General features: G+C 45.4%; 1 protein-coding gene across 2 annotated transcripts in view; it reads right to left on the bottom strand.

Moving 5' to 3' along the window:
• LOC111148517 (sushi domain containing 6) overlaps nt 1–16,125 on the bottom strand; it is a 92,564-nt gene extending 76,439 nt beyond the window's left edge. For both annotated transcript variants that reach the window (XM_022505135.1, XM_022505136.1), the window contains exon 1: nt 15,874–16,125. The gene's annotated coding sequence lies outside the window, so the exon portion shown is untranslated. The remainder of the gene's footprint in view (nt 1–15,873) is intronic.
• Nucleotides 16,126–17,869: the final 1,744 nt, after the last annotated feature.

Genomic DNA, 17,869 nt, shown 5'->3' with positions numbered 1-17,869 from the left:
TGAGGGAAAAGATGCCATCATCCAACAGTATAGACCCCCCTACCAAGTGATACCTTAACCTTTTTTTCTTTCCACTTCAGTTTATTTTTGCTCCCCAACCCCTCCTTCCCAGACATTCCCTGAGGACCACCCACTCCCGTGCACCCCACCACTGCAGCTCCCACCTGGCCCTGACCTCCTCTCTGCGGATTTGTTCTCTGTCTCCCTCACCACCTCATCCTCCACCCCAACTTCCTAGCCCACATATATTACATCTGCCCTGAAAAACACAGGCTTTGGAATCACTCCAACCTTGGTTCTACCCCCAACAGAGTAATTTACAGCCCTTAACTTCTGAGAGCTTTTCTGATCTGGAAAGTAAAGACAAGCCCACCAGACTACAGCACCTAGCACAGTATCTGGCACACAGCACGCACTCAGTACTTCCTGCCTTGTCCAACTCCACATTTTTCTTCTTTCTTTTCTGGGTCTCGTGACTCTGTCACTGTTCCCAGGTATCATATGTGCTACATCCAAATGTCTTAACCCAAAGGAGGGACTCAAATGATGAACGTTTTAGTCACCAAGGTTATCCATGTAGCAGGTACATTCTGGGACAAGATCCCATCAGCAACCTTCAAATTACACTAGAGAGAAGACTGGTTACCTTATACCTCCCCACCATAAATGGCCCATTTGGTGAAGAAAGTAACCAGAGGGGAAACACACGGAGCTGAGGGTCACTTACGGCCAGAAGCAAGTATAAATAAAGACTTCTGTTGAACACAGAGCTACCCTATGACCCAGCAATTGCACTACTGGGTATCTATCCCAAAGATACAAATGTAGTGATCTGAAGGGGCAACATAGCCAAACTATGGAAAGAGCCCAGATGTCCGTCAACAGATGAATGGATGAAGAAGATGTGGTGTATGTATGTGTGTGTATGTGTTATACACACAAACATACACAATGGAATACTACTCAGTCATCAAAAAAATGATATCTTGCCATTTGTAATGACATGGATGGAACTAGAGGGTATTATGCTAAGCAAAGTAAGTCAATCAGAGAAAGACAATTATCAAGTGATTTCACTCATATGTGAAATTTAACAAACAAAACAGAGGACCATAGGGGAAGAGAGGAAAAAATAAAACAAGATGAAATCAGAGAGGGAGTTCAAACAATAAGAGACTTTTTAATTTTTTTTAAAGATTTTATTTATTTATTTGACAGACAGAGATCACAAATAGGCAGAGAGGCAGGCAGAGAGAGAGGGGGAAGCAGGCTCCCCATCGAGCAGAGAGCCCGATGCAGGGCTGGGATCCGGGACCTGGGATCATGACCTGAGCCGAAGGCGGAGGCTTTAACCCACTGAGCCACCCAGGCACCCCAAGAGACTTTTAAAAAAAGATTTTATTTACTTATTTGTCAGAGAGAGAGCACGCGAGCAAAAGTAGGGAGAGAAGCAGGCTCCCTGCTGAGCAAGAAGCCTGCTGTGGGACTCAATCCCAGGACCCTGGGATCATGACCTGAGCCAAAGGCAGACACTTAACTGACTGAGCCACCCAGGCATCCCCCATAAGAGTCTCTTAATCACAGGAAAGAAACTGAAAGTTGCTGGAGGGGTGGGGGCAGGGAGGATGGGGTAAATGGGTGATGGACATAAAAGAGGGCTCGTGATATAATGAGCACTGGGTGTTATATGCAACTGATGAATCACTGATCTCTACCTCTGCAACTAATAATGCATTATATGTTAATTAATTGAATTTAAATTAAAAAAATATATTTTAAGGCCTTTGGAAGGTAAGGGCAGCACTCTCATATTCAACTAAAACTCCAAAAGAAAGCTTCCCATAATTCCACATTTACATGTAAAAATGTTTAATTAATTCTGTCAGCAAGAACAGCTGCCAGTTTCACTCGAAACACCATCTGGTTCATTTCTGATAAGGCCCAGGCACAACTTCACATAGGCCAGAGACTGCCTACAATATGGTTCCCAAAAGGTGGCATCCTAGATGACAGCTCCAAGGCAGTGTGCCATTCCTCTCTCCCCAGTGCTCGGAAGCTGCTCCTGCAAGTTCACGATTAGGCCTGAAATAAACCCAGAGCTTCGTTCTTTTATAAATATCTCCTTCAAATCTCCAGGCATCACCCTGGCTAACTCAACATATGGCCTTAAGAGAAGTCATCAAATTACTCTGTGCCTCACTTCCTGTAACTCTGAAGTGGGCATACTTTCCACCTCGCTTCCAGACATCAGCCAGAATTAATTTAAGCAGGTCTGTTTTCAAAAACCAGAAAAATACTACAGAAACATGACAAACAGCCTGAACAACTTGTATTTTAGAGGGGTTTCCATAAAGTGGGTGCGAGGGTGGCTTCTCCACTGTAGAGTCTCATTTTGCGATTAGCTAAGATTAAGAGGGTCCTTTCCACAAGATCTTTAAGCTCCTCCAAGATCTTCCTTTTGTCAAGCCAACAGGAACCACTTTGATGTACTTCAGTAGAGGTCTTTAGGCAGCCACAAATAAGGTAAAGAAAGCAGGCTGGGAATCAGAGCAGACTCGTCTAGAGGTGCACAGACTTGACTGGTATTAAGTACTGAAAAATGATTGCCTCAATAGCAGGACCCTTCAGATCCTGATGTGGAATTATACAATGTAAATGTAATACTACAGCAAGTATATATTCCCAAAAAGAAGGAATACAAGGTTTGCCAGCCATCACTAAATGCAAATTTGGAAAAGGGTGTATTTGAAACACACAGGAAAAAAAAAAAACTATGAAGTGCAAGAATCTGTATAAATACTCATACTCCTTCCAGGCCACTAGGCAAATTTAGATGGGTATAACTTTTGACATTGCATTGCCTGTATTTTTCACCAAATGGTAAGTACTTCAAGACCCCTATGAAGAAGGCGGCAAGGCAAATGTTGTAAAGTCTGATGGAGAGAACCAAAGAGGCAACGGTGAGACCTATACCGTACAAACCCACAGGGAGAAACTGGTGGCATCAGCTCTGACCCCTTAAGTTTGATGAGGAATATCTCCCACTTTCTGGAAACAACTCTGGGTAGAAATCAGGGTTCCCTGATTGCTCACTCAGGGTTTCCCCCGCCCCCCACTAAATGTGAATATACAGAGGGGCACCTGGGTGGCTTAGTGGGTTAAGCCTCTGCCTTCGGCTCAGGTCATGATCTCGGGGTCCTGGGCTAGAGCCCCGCATCGGGCTCTCTGCCCGGTGGGGAGCCTGCTTCCCCCTCTCTCTCTGCCTGCTTGTGATCTCTCTCTGTGAAATAGAATCTTTGAAAAAAAAAGGAAAAAAAAATGTGAATATACAGAGAGAAGCCCACAGCACAAAGCTCAAAACCTATTTCCCACCAAGTCTAACTTCAGCACAACCATTCAGTCCCACAAACAGGCAGAAGAGACTTATTTATAGAGCAGGTGGAAGTCACAGGCAGTACCAAAGTGGTATGGAGCGAGGCCTTCCCCTGGAGAGGCTGAGCCCATCCTTGAGAGGGCTTCCAGGATGAAGGAAGGAGAGGGGAGCAGACTCCAGGCTGTGAGGCTGTTGGTGTGGACTCCAGCAGGAGGGCAGTTAACAGAGAAGGCCATTTCTGCTGCTGGATTCAACACGGCCTCAACACAAGGCACCAGACCACTCGGTGCCTCACTCCCTGTAACTGTGAAGTGGGCATAACTCCACCTCGCTTCCAGCATAGCTGTGAGGATAACAGCTGGTAACAGTTACTATTTACTGAGCACTAACCACATGCCAGATACCAGGCTAACCGCTGGCTATGTCTCCTCCAAACCCCCTGTATGTAGTAGATAATACTATAAACCCCCATTTTCAGTTCAAGAAACTGGGGCTTAACAAAGAGACTTACCCAAAGCCACACAAGACAGACTGAAAATTTAACACTACAAAAGCAAGGGCTAACTATGAATTAATATTAATATCACTTCTTCCCCAAATAAACTGCCAATTGCGTATTTTTTAGTTGTCAGGCACTGTACCTGGTTTTAAATATTCCATTTTATTTGATCTTCATAATAATCCCACTAGGGGGTACTTTTAAGTTATACGTGCCAAGAGTCAAAAATTCAAATGACATGAAAAGAAAGTTTAAGAAGTTATAGTTTTCCTGCTACCCTTCATCACCCCCCAAATCCCCCATAGCAAGTAATCATTGATATTTTGGTAGCCACCTTTCTGGAGACAGGCAGTGTTAAAACAGTATCATCTCCATTTTACAAATGACAAAAACGAGGACCAGAGAGGTTAAAACTGCTCAAGGCATAGAGCTGAAAAATGGCTGAGCTGACAGTGGAAGCAGGGTTAATCCGAGTCCAAGGCCTGCTATCTTCTACTTGCCTCCCACTCAGTACCCGCTTCGTAAAACAATCATCTATTTTCATTCACCACAGGAAAGGGGGAAACTGTGCCTGGCCCACAGCCAATCTTATTCCTCCACTTTTCCAACTACATGGAAAAAGCAGGGCCGTCTAAGCACACCCTGCCCCAGTAACATCAGCACTGCTTCATGTTTCTCCAAATCTAAGCTGTCGTGGGTGAGACAGGACCGTCACTTCCAACTTCCTCTGAAAACAAGAACAGGACAATTGGGGAAGAGGAGGTCAAGCCTCGCCTACAGGATACTCGAGGTTCCCTTGTCTACAGAAAAAGGAAGGATGTTCCTAAAGGAGTCCTCATGAGGTCTCAGTTAAAGACAGTCCCCCTTTAGAAACAGTGTTTACGGAGTTGCTCAGAATCCCCACCACCAAGTCCTTAAGACCCAGAGAACTTGGAACTTCTTCTTTGGCTTATCCCCAACTGGACCTTCTAATAATCCCCAAACTGCATGGATTTCTAGATACGAAGGTTTTAACCCTACGGCCGCTCCCCTCCTCCAAAAATAAAAATAAAAGCCCCTCCGACAGAATGCTTTTCCTCAGTTAGGAGATGAAAGCTGCCTTTCAGATTTTGTACACTTCCACATTCTTGTCCCAACTGTATACAAAAACATACTGACCTTGAGAGTACCTATGCTGAGATGAGGTGGGGAAACAGGAAAGGGTTGTTGTATTGTTTTTCATGAGAAAGTTAAGATTTATCAAGTCTGCAGTTCCAGGAGGTTTCCTATTTCCCAGCATGCAGTACCAGTGTTTGATTCAGCCAGCCCTGGGCTGACTCAGTGTTACTATCTACAAGCACACTGGCTGCTAAATGTCTATGGTTACCAATGGTGTCTATGGTGGCCATGGCTTTCCCACTAAAATCTTCCTCACGGTGTGACATGACATCTTACATGAAAGCACTCTGTAAAATGGAGAAATCTGTACTGCTTTAATATGGATGCCCAGCCTGCATAGTAAACACATCGGAGACTTAAACCAGCCCTTCCATCCTCAAGGGGCTTAAAATCCATGAGTGGAAAAGACAAACCAAAATAAATACTGGAGAACATTTGTTAGGCTGTGCGAGGCAAAGAATCCCTGTGGGGAGATGATTAAATGGGAAAGAGCATTCAATAAATACTTGTTCAATTAATAAATGAATTCAGATGTACTGCTTGAAAAATACATACCTTGTTGCTACTCACAGAAAGTTTTACTAACACCAGAGGCTCTGAAATCTGTTCATTCTGCTGTTGCTCACATATATCCAAGAAAAGCAGTGAGCATTTGTAGAGAGCTGCCCTTCTTTCAAAGATGAGATTTTTCAAAAGCATGCAGAGACCTTCAAAGGAGATGACCCACACAATTACACTTTATAATTCCAGAAGCAAAAGAACCCCTCCTAAAGGAGCTCAGTTCTGGAGAATAAACAGAAACAAGCCATCCTGCTACTACTTCCTTGATTGCAAACAGATTCACAGTAGATATTAAAAATATATTAAGTAAATAAGGTCAACCTGTAGATACACACTTGTAGGTTGGATTTAGGGTATGACTGATGCCTCCTGAAGTTTTTAAAACATGGACAGAGTTCCAGAAACAAAAACCTGGGCCTGAAAATTAGCAGGGGGAACTGTGGTCTTGAATCCAAATTTTTAAGGGGCCCTGTAGTTTGGTTCTCACTGGCCTTGCTAAAACATGTGGAAGAATCTCTAGTACCCTCTCTTTGCTTCACTTCCTCCTGCCTCCATGGTTTCTGAGCAGTCTTCTTTTCCTGCTACCAGACAGAGTGAAGCTGGTGAATGTTAACCACTTTTTATCACCCTGTTTATATTTGTTTTTCACTCAGCCCAGGCCTTCCCTCCAAATGCCTCTTTTTAGAATTTCATCACTAATACCACTCTTTGATTCCTTGTCATCCACGGCTCATGGCCTCAAGGTCACCTTGCCCTCTCACCCTTTTGACTTTAATCCTCTATCCTTGGTCAATCAACCAACTAAATAATCCTGGGGCTAAGTACAAAGAAGTGGACAAGACTGTCACTGACTGACCTAAGGTGACTCCCAACCTCAGCCTGGAACCTGGTCTGACAGAGATGGCTACCCACTGAAGTAAAATATATGGGGCTGTGTGCAAATTGGGAGCCTTATGTGTGCCAGTACTGTTTTGGTTCTTTGCTGCCCCAGCAGGTTATAAAGCCACAGACAGTTCAAAAAGAGATATCACAAGTCAACATTTACATCTAAAATTAAAGCCTGGGGAAGATGGGAGAAAAAAAATTCCCTAAAGAATTCACACTACTGTTCCTATTTCCCTTCTCCCAGTTTCTCACTGTGGAACCCACACCTAATTTCCTCTCTCAATTAAAAGCAAAGAAAAGAGAAAAGAAAAGAAATTTCAGGGTGAGAAAACATTTCTACAATAAAAACTGATTGGTTAAATAAAGCCAGTAAACAGGAATTCTCACACCAGACCAAACTCCTAGACCTAGCCTACTCTGTTGAGAAAGGCAATTTGCTTTCTCGCCTAGAAGGCCAGGATTCTCCAAGGATATTTTCCCAGCCCACCTCCCTTCCAGGGTGATAGCTGGACTAGAGCACAGACGTCATCGAAAATGTCAGAGCAACTCCTTCAGAGTATCTAACTGAAAGTCTACTTTATACAACAGATTCCTCTAATACTACTCTCAAGTTAGATAACCCATGGGTATTTCCTTGGACTGTTACGACCATGAAGGCAAGAATTGTGTCCATTTTGTTCTTTGTTTACAACTGTATACCTAACACTGACCACAGGCATTCACTAAATACTTGCTAAAGAAATGGTAAGATTTACTTCCTTTTGGTTTCTACACCAACCATTTAAACTCCCACCAGCCTGATGTCACAGCCCAACCGGAGCATCAGCTCACAAATTATTATGACTTGAAGGTGCATGTGAAGGGGGAAAAAAGATGGCCCAATGAACTCTCATGAAACTCAGAGCCTGTTTTTCTTGCCATCCCACTGTGTAACATGCAAAATCCCCACAGGACTGAAACAAGGAGGTGGATGGCCTTCCCACAGCAGTTTCCACCTGGCAGGTGGATAAGAATCAAGGACTGATAAAGGTGTGGACCAGCTAACATACCACTTGCTAATTCTCTAAAAATGTCTTGAGTGGGCCAACTGAAAAGCACTACCCACTGGGCACAAAACTGCTCACTGGCTCTCCAGGGTGGAGAAAGCTAGCACATATGACCTCAGCCCAAGAAGCCTGGTTCCTTCCGGACTGATTAGAGACAGTTACAGATGTGTGTTCACACTGCAGCCATGAAGGGCTGTAGACTGCTAATGGGGTTGGGGGGAGGGAGCATCAGCCCTCCCTAACATGCTGTTATCATTTATCAATTATCAGTTAGCCCTACTACATCTAGGATGCCACCAGTACCTGCCACTGTCCCATCTGGGCAAGAGGGACCCAATGGGGAAAAGGACTCAGTGAACACATCCCACTGGCCTGGAGCAGGTGGTATTTTATGAATCGCAAGGAAGCACAATACAGAGATACAAAAGTTAAGCAGGTCCAGCCTAAGCACAACAGCGCCCATTTTAACAAAAGTTCTTCCTCAGAAGAACTGAAATTAAAGACTAATTCCTCCCTGTAATTTCACTATTAGATTCAAATCTACAATCACCGAGGGGCGCCTGGTAGCTCAGTGGGTTAAGCCTCTGCCTTCAGCTCAGGTCATGATCTCAGGGTCCTGGGATCAAGCCCTGAATCGGGCTCTCTGCTCAGCAGGGAGCCTGCTTCCTCCTCTCTCTCTGCCTACTTGTGATCTCTGTCCGTCAAATAAATAAATAAATCTTAAAAAAAAAAAAACACACACAAAAACAAAAACTACAATCACAGAAAGGACATGAATTTGTTCCTAACAACATAAACCATACACTGTTCTGGGCTCCAATGTCCCTTCCCTGAGACAAGACCAGAGGAAAGAGAAGTTGATCACACACTGGCAGAAAGAGCGCTAGGCTAGGGATCAGGAGCCCTGGCTTCTCTACTAGCCCTGTCACCCCTTAGGGAAGTCAGCTCTGAGCATCCATTTCCCATTCTTCCTAAAGAATACATTACTTTCCATAAAGTAAGGAGGTAGGAGGAAATTACCCCCAAAGTCACAACCTTCCAACTCTAGCATCTAATGAGCCTAGAGTCTCTCTCATCACATACTTGGTTTGCTGTGCAGAAGTCTGAATAATACCTGTATATTATGCCCAAGAATTTGAATCTTTAGATAAGAATTTTATCTTACCTCCCTTTGCCTTTTGAGCCCTTCTAGCACTTGGGAAGAGAATTTGCATGAACAGGTAGAGCACACTCCAATACTCTAAAACTTTGTCAGGGAAGTTATGGCAGCATTTATACACATTTACACACACACACACAGAGGCAGGAACTTTCTGGAAGGACTGATCCTTGGTCTTGGCTCCAGCTACAAGAGAAAGTAATATAGGTACAGGAGAAGATAATTCAAGTTCCTAATTTTTGTCTGTCCACATTTCCCTGGGGTGGAACCACCTTGATCCTCTAATAAAAGAATGAGGTGGCCTGCACACACACACTTTCAAGAGCTTTTGGTAAGTGACTTAGGAGTAAGAAAAACAAGAGCAGCTATTGCTCACAAATGCTAGTAGTTCCAATTAGGATAAGGGCAAGAGGAGGCGCTGTACTTCAGTAATATGGCTGGTATGGTGTGAAGCCAGCCAGGAGCATATCCTGCAGAGGAAATGACACTCCCAGCAATACCATCTGTTCCTCTTTGTGTCTGGCATGATCTATATTTTTAACCTCAGGTGCACCTGAGGTCCACCAGTAAGAGCCCTATAAAAGCTGCTCTGAAGAGCAGTTTTTCACAGACCTACATTTAAACCACACTCAGTGCCCCTCTCCCCCATACCTTGATGGTTGGCTCTCCATCCCAGCCTAGCAAAACTTCTAAGCAGGTGCACAGAACCCTGGCATGGAATGTTTCATAAGAAAAGGAAAAGCTTCTGAGAACTATAAATTACATTTGATAAGGAAGGCTCTGTGGGGTTCATGGTAAAGTTCACTCCATAAAACACAATGACGTGATTTAGAACGGAGGCTTCATGCTGAAAATCTTTTTTTTTTTTTTTTAAAGCAGCAGTATATGGGCATTGAATGTAGGCACTATTGCATCTGTAAACTCCCACTACTCTTTAAAGTTCAGCACCAAAGATTTGGAAACCATGCTATTGTATTCTTACACACATAATTCTTCCTTTCATTTTTTCTTTTTCTTGGTAACATCTTTTCTTAATTCAGGGCAATATCCTCAACAACACACAATCAAAAGTTTTTGCCTTAACACTGTTCTTCCCCAAACAAACTGCATAACCAAAATGTTAGATCCAGAGTAGAAATACGGATGCAGCTTTTAAAATACCTCCCTAAGAAATAAAAACATATCTCTACACAAAACTTTACACATGGGTGTTAACAGCAACATTACTTATAATAACAAAAAATGAAATAATCCAAATGTCCATTAGCTGATGAATGGATAAACAAAATGTGATATATCTATACAACAGATTATTTAGCAACAAAGTGGAATTAAGTACTGACACATGCTATAATATGGATAAACTTCAACAACATTATGCTAAGTGAAAGAAGACAACTTCTAAAGACCACATGTTGTATGAGTCTGTTTATATGAAATGTTCACACAGGTAAACTACAGAGACAGAGTAGATTAGTGGTGGCCGTAGGCTGCAAGGATTGTGAGGAACAGGGAATGACTACTAATGGAGTTTCTTTTTGAGGTGATGAAAATGTAGGAAAATTAGAATATGGTGATAGCTGTCAGCTGCAGCTGATTTAGTGATGGAATATCACAAAGCCATCAGAAATAATTATAAAGGCTATATGTGATTATGGAAAAATATTTATGGTATAATGCTAAAGGAAAAAAAAAGTGAATATACAGGGATTCCCAACTGAAAGAAAGCACAGAACAGATGAAAATGATGTTTGTGGTAGGATGGTTGAATCATGGTGAGTTTTTCTCCCCCTCTATTTTCCAAGCTTTCTGTAATCTTGTCCCTACTGTGTAAAGGGGGGAAAAAAAAAAAGTAGTCCCAGTCTTCCCTCCGAGAGACCAGGCTACCAATTAAAATGCAAAATGATCAAAATCACCTTGTTCTCTTTTTCAAATTCCCTTTTTAAAACTTCCACCCACTTAGTTTACTCAGATCAACTGAGAAGAGCCCAAAGAAGGAAGAATGGGATAAACAGTCCTATCCCATTCCCAGAAGCCAATTTCATTTTACTGGCTTTGTCAGAAGCTGAAGCCTAGTCTAGCCAAAAGTCTAAGTGGAGAGAGTCTACACACTGGCCAACTCCATGCTCTGATCTTAAACTTCTGTGGGTGAAGGCAAGTCACTGCTGGCAGGAGGTTGGATTTGGAAAGATGAGACTTTCCCCCATCCTTAAGAAAGGATGGTAAGAAAGAGGAGTCTGGGAAAGAGTCCCTATTTATACCTCTTCTCTGAGATTTTATGTCCAATCTCCAACTACAGGAGAAAAGAATTCTGAGTCATTGAATTTTTTACCACAAAAGATCCTTTTCTGAGTAATAAGGAATTGTCAGTCACCACCTCTGCTGTCTGCAAACCCCTGAGAATCTATTACTGCCATCAGCAACCCAGGCTAACTTTCCCCAAATCAAGCAATTGGGGACTTAAAAAAAAAAAAAAAAAAAAAATCTAACACATACACATATGTGTGGGAGGGGAGAGTACATTTAAGAGCACACTGCTATCAGGTAATTTTAAGGATCTACTAACACTGGCAAAGTAACAGAGAACTACATCTGTTTCTGCTTGAGAAAACGCTTCAATAATATCCTGTTTCTAGAATACTACATAAATTCTTGGCATGAAGCCTTCAGATGTTTCAGGGGTGCTATTTTCCTTTTCTGAGATATAAGGGCCCAGGAAGGAGAATACAGGCCACACGGGAGCCTGTGAAATCTGCCCAAGTCTCACTACAGTTGGGGCATTTTCTGCTGTTGCTATACCAATCAATACCTTCACAGAGATTCAAGTGTCCCCAAGCCCTGACAGAAGCACAGGTGGCCTTTCACAGCCGAAGTGACCCAGATCAGCACCACTGGAGGTCTACCAGCAGAGTGGAGGCTTCCAACCTTTGAAGAATCAGAGGATGAGAGAGCAAACAGAGGAACCCTGCTGGTTTCTAGGCCAAAGGACTAAAAGGGAAAGAAAAAGGACACCATCACAGACACACATGAGCACAAAAAAAGGAAACATCCACAGATGCCTGACAGGTTTTACTGCTAAAACCTAAGCCCTGTAAGAGGTACCTCTTTCCCCAGTGCCTCTACTTTTTCAAATAAAGGTTTTACACAGACACTCAAGAACTTACAAGCATCCAAGGGAACAATGCCTGTTGCCTTGAATTCCAGCAAGAGTGGGAGTGAACAGATCTTGATGCTCAAGGACAGTCACCCCAGCGCTGTCCTGGAATTGCTTCATTGGTCTCAGATTCACAGCTGTTGCAGCTTCAAATACTCATCACAAACCCCCCGCCCCAAACTTCAAGGTGCATCCTTCATTCCCACTGGTATGAAAATAGCCCTCCCACATTACAGGCATCATTTCTCACTGCTCTAGTTTCCAAGACTTCTGCAATGTGGCAACATAACTTAAGAATATTAATTTTTTAGGGTGCCTGGGTGGCTCAGTGGGTTGGGCCGCTGCCTTCGGCTCGGGTCATGATCTCAGGGTCCTGGGATCGAGTCCCGCATCGGGCTCTCTGCTCAGCGGGGAGCCTGCTTCTCTCTCTCTCTGCCTGCCTCTCTGCCTACTTGTGATCTCTGTCAAAAAAAAAAAAAAAAAAAAAAAAGAATATTAATTTTTTAGAAACCATTCCACTAAATGAAATCTCACTATGGTGGGATATGTGGGTGGCCCCTAGATTGAAGCCATCTTGAGGAGAAACCTGGATAAAGAGTCTCTATTATCATACATGCATTTGTCCCAGTGTTTACCCTTAACCCAACTGTCCTAATACTCCACACTCAGGTCTGCACCTGAGCAATATCTGCTTTCAAATATTAAAAAAAATAAGGTACTGGGCTTCTTCCTCTACTTGTTCTTTCCCCTACTGCTTAAGGGAAGATCCCTAAACAAGACTTCCTTACTATCCAGGAAGATAGAAGAGGGAAAATGAATCCTGCTTGTCGGCTTCGGCTAGGAGATCACATGTCAATTCAGGAGCTCAGTAAAATGCTTCATGCATGGCAATTACACAAGCACCACCAGTGGACCTGCTGACATTCAGGCCTTCAAGTGGGCACTGCAGGCCTCTAAGTGGGCACTATAATCCTGCTGCCTCTCAGTGAACTGTTGCTTGTACATGGGTAAGTAGAGGGGGAAAACAGCACTTAACGCTCTCTGGTCTTCCTTCTCTACCCAACAAGCAGCTCTGCTAAAGACTTCTCCACAGTTCACTTCTTTCAGTACAGAAATGAGGAAGCTTGTGTGACTAATTTTTTTAAAGATACTGTAATCCTCTGAGCCCACAGCCAGACACCAGGAGAGTTGACCTCGAACAACACAGGTTTGAACTGTGTGGGTCCACTTCCACACAGATTTTTTTACAGTATGGTATTATAAATGTATTTCCTCTTGTGATTTTCTTAACATTTTCTGTTCTCTGGCTTACTTTATTGTAAGAATATAGTATATAATACATGTAACATACAAAATAATCAGCTAATCAGCAGTTTATGTTATCACTAAGGATTCCTGTCAATAGTAGGCTATTAGCAAAGTTTTGGGGAAGTCAAAAGTTATACGTGGATTTTTTACTGCATAGGGGTCAGTGCCCCTAACCCTGTGTTCTTTAAGAGTCAACTGGAGTTACCTGGTTGTCAAAACAGCTGAGGATATGGGAAGAGTGCATAAGGAATGATGTAAAATATAAAGCAAGTCTTTCTCTGGGCTACAGAAAAGCACGGAAGCATGGAGGGAATGAAATAATGCTTAGTAGCAATAAACCTAAAATAAGTTCTTACTTTTAAAAAGCCAGGTGAATGATTACCTTTGGAGGGTGCATATATGTATATGGAGTGGGAGGGTAGCTGAAGAAATTGCGCCCCAGCAACAGCAAAGGAGGAAATCCCCTGCCAGGAAACACACCATTACATAAGAGCACAAGTTCAGTCACCACAGGATGGAGACCTGCCAGGAAACCAAACAATGCTGAGGTCTCTTCTCTACCAGCCCGCATCTGCAACACCTCACTCTACATTTCTTCTCCTTTCTGTTGCCTAAATTCTGGGCTTTGAGAAGGCAGTCCAGTCCTCGGAAAATAAGTTGAACTGTGCCAACTGACACTGGGTTTGATATCAGGGTTTAAACGTTTGCGGGGTGGGGTGGGAGACAGCCCTACTCTGAGCACACAGTACTACAGTATCCAAGTCACTCTGCAGACAGGAAGTCCTAAGTATCAGTCCTCATACAGTAGTGTCCTCTAATTTAATTAACTTGACAGCAGGTCCTTAAGCAGCAAATGGTCACCACTTAAAACTAACAATATAAACCAAAACACACTGACTTAAAAGACTGAACTCCATGATGGCATGGTTGTGTTCTGTCTTATTCATTGCAGTATCCCCAATACCTAGCACAGTGCCTGACATACATTCCGCATCACTTAAACACTTGGGAATACTGAATGAAAGAATGAATAAACAATTGAATATTGTGCACATGCCCAAAGTGTGTACCTTGGAGAATTAGGGATGCTCAAGATCTGAAAAAGAGCTTGAAGAAGTAGTGCTTTGAAAAACTTCTAGAAAGACTCCAGCTTCAATTTTATTAAATGGTAAGCAAATTAGAAGCTAATAGTATAATCTAGCAGTTGAAGTGTGGTCTCCACCATGAGCTATTTTTGTGACCCTAGGCAAGTTATTTGGTTTCGGTTTCAACTGGGGGAAAAAAAAAAAAAAGGAAATCATAACAATATCCAACACAAAAGTCTGTTATTAAATGAGATCAAGAAAGTAAACTTCTTGGCATAAAGCTTGGTACACGTTCCCCAAGAACTGTTCCTATTATTGCTATTATTGTTGCTTTATTAAATACCTCCTTTACTAAGGAGGAGGTAGACCTACTCCTGTCCCTCCACCCAACCAACTGTGAAGATTTTCATTTCTGGTTAAATATGCATCTAGCTAAAAATGCAAAGCCCAGAAAATTCAGAACTCAACGCCAAGAACATGTCTGTACTAGCCTCCACTAGATGGTGACAATTTGGGTGTGGAATTCCCAAAACAGAAAAGGTGTGTGTGTGTGTGTGTGTGTGCATCATTCATACACACATTTTACACCAGAGGAATGAAAAGAGCAAAAATGAATTAACCACTGCAAAGGATGGAAAGACACACTTCTACCTCTGCCGATCTAGAAAGGGGGAGGAAAGGCCCACAGTTAATTGAACTGGGTAGTTCTACTGCACCTTTGTACAAAGCACACACAAGCCCAGTAAGCAAGAGCAACAAAGCAGCGAGCTCCCCACCACCAAGAGTACATTTTGTGGAACAGCAGTACTAGGCCTCCGGGCCAGGACATGAACTTCCACCTAAGGAGTCAAAGACTTGATTTTGACGCCTTTTTCGTCTTGGGTCTTAACAGCCCCAACCCCACCGCCGGCTAATCTCGTTACAGGTAACTTTCCACTTCAGCAGCCCCACAGCAAAACCAAGAGGGAGGGTCACACCTGCACTATTATTTGGAGTCCCTAAAAACCAGAAGCAAAAAAGAAAGTCTACATATATAAACAGGAAGTGATTTCGGTGAGTCTCAGCCCGGATAATAAGTAAAGTTTTTGCGATTAAAGAGCAGATGAGGCGCAGGGGCTCCAGAAAGCTCCGACTGCTCCCACACACGGACTCCAAAATCTCCTCAGGAAATCCACCGTCGCCAAGCCACCCTGCCCCGCGCAGCACCCGCAGCTTTGATCGGCCGGAGAGGGAAAGTAACAGTAATAAGCAAGGGGCCTCTGCCTTCATGTTACCCCGGCGACCCGCACTGTCTGGTTTCCGCTCTGACTCCCGGCCAGGGAGCGCGACCCCATACGCCGGGCGAGGCCAGGCGACGCGCCTCGGTCTCGGCCACCAGATCCGGCCGCAAACCGGCCGTCCGGTCCTCTTCCCGGCCTGCGCACAGCCCAAGCCGCTGCCCGCTCAGCCTCCCCCACCGCCCTCCCGGCCCCGCGCGCTGCCGGCCGGGCCGGCGGACACAGCAGCCGACGCTGGGCGGCCGGCCGGGACTCCCCCGCGTACGTCCCTGGAGGTGCGCGCCGACCCCGCGCCCCGGACAGCCTGTCGGCCGCGCCAGTGACACAATACCCGGCCTCGCCGCCCCCCAGCCGCAGTGACAACTCACCCGGGGAACCGCGCGGCGACCTCCGCGAGGGGGGGCGCTCGAAGCTTCCGCGGCGCTGGGATCCGCTCTGCCGCCTGCGCGCGCCCGCAACCCTCTCGGGTCTAGGCGAGGCCCTGAGTGCCCTTGTCTGGCTGGCGCTGGCCAGTGCTACGGGAGAAGGCGGCGGGAGGCGGGGGACGAGGCTGTCGCCGGCTTACAGAATGGAACGCGGCGGCGGCGGCGGCAGCGGCGGTGGCGGCAGCAGCAGCGGCTCCCGCGTCACTAGCCCAGCTGTACCGCGCGGGCGGGGGAGAACCGCGGAGGGGGGAGGGGAAGGGGCGGGCAAGGGGCGGGGTCAGGCGCGCACGCAACAAGCGCCGGCGTCGCGCCGCCGGGACCGCCCCTCTGGGAGGCCCTGCCGGTCCACGGCGGCCAGCACGCACGCGCCGCCGGAGGGGCCGCAGGCCCCGCGGGAGGCAAGCCCCGAGCCCGGACGGGGCGGGGCGGGGCGGGGCGGGGCGTGGGGGGGGGCGGTGTGGGGGACTGTTTAAAGGGACAGTCACGCCTACTGAGCTTGAGTGGCTCGGGCTGTGGCACGGGCTCGACCTGTGCCGCGTTTGCCGTGCGCTCTCTAGTTCTTTTACTATTATTATTTTGTGGATTTTTTGGATGTTTTTTGGATTATGGGATTACTATTATTTGCAAATAATTGGTTTGTTCTCAGGTTCACAGGGCGCTTTCACGCATGTTGCCTTATTAGCTCTTGAATCGCTTGCCAGACCTAGGACTGATGCAGGTCATCATCTCTCTTTTAAGGAGTACTCAAACTGTGTAGTGTAGTTTACCGAGCTTGAAATTGCCCCACGGGGGTGGGTGCGTGTAAAAAAGCACATTCGGGATCCCGCCTCCAGCCATTCTGATTCAGGAGAACTAGGATTGGACTCAGGGATCTATTTTAAGAAGCATTTCTCTCTGTCTCCCTCTCTGTCAAATAAATCTTAAAAAAAAAAAAAAAAAAAAAAAAGAAAGAAAGAAAGGAAAGGAAAAAGAAAAGAAGAAGCATTCCCCAAAGTGATTTTTCAGCACACCGAAAGCACTGGACCCATCTCAAGGTTGAGAAAACTGTACTTAAGAGCAAAGAGCAAGGATCGGCAGAGTGGGGGCTAGGACCACACCATACTCCTAACTTTATCTCCCATCCTGAGCCTTGCCTCTTTGGGCTGTTTTCCAGGAGATACTATGCGAACGGTTTGTGCACCATATCGCTACGCTGTTTGTTGGTGATCTCACTGCAGCCCTCGGAGGTAGTCCTCCGTTTGTGTGTTTACAGGGCTTGTGGCCCATTGATGGCGATGATGGTGACTTTATCTTTGTGCCCCAGGACCTTGCACAGTGCCTATTCAGAAGTGCTCCTATTTGACAATCAGTGCCCGAGTTTGCCCTTGGACCCACAGACTTCGTCTTCTTGCAGCTTAGGCCAGGCAGGCCCCTCCTCCCAGATGCCCTTTGGACAGGATACTCCCCTCTCAGGGCCTCTCGCCTAACCTAGTTTTAGTAGGTTCCTTGGAAAAGTGCTGTGAATTAACAGGGCATGCCCTTAAGGTAGCTAAAACCAGAGCCCATGCTCAGGCACCCATCCCCAAGAGAACCTTCCCCTCATGGACCCCACAGAACCTATGGCTTTAGCTACCTTTTCCATATGTCTGTCCTTGCTCTGCCTTCTTTCTTCCTTGGCTTCCTGTTGGGCATCCCTCCCATCCTGCTCATTTCCCCTCTCTGTTGGGGCTGCAGGGCCCAGATCACCAGGGGGTTGGAAAGCAAGTATTAGATTGGCCTGGGTCTGCAACAGAGCTCAGCAACCCTATGTGGGCTGCAGGAACACCCCAGGCACACCCAATGCCAGGAAGGGGACAAGAGAAAGGGTAGAGAAAACAAATGGAGAGAAGAAAAGGTGGGCAGATTACCCACAAAGGCAGCTTGGTGTAGTGGAATAGAGGTTAGGCTGGGCTTCTGAGCC

Source organism: Enhydra lutris, unplaced genomic scaffold (assembly GCF_002288905.1).
Source record: "Enhydra lutris kenyoni isolate GAN:26980312 unplaced genomic scaffold, ASM228890v2 scaffoldscaffold20, whole genome shotgun sequence".
In the NCBI taxonomy this organism is placed as follows: Eukaryota; Metazoa; Chordata; class Mammalia; order Carnivora; family Mustelidae; genus Enhydra; species Enhydra lutris.
Note: the sequence above shows the minus strand (reverse complement) of the source record. Positions and strands in the feature narration are given on the sequence as shown.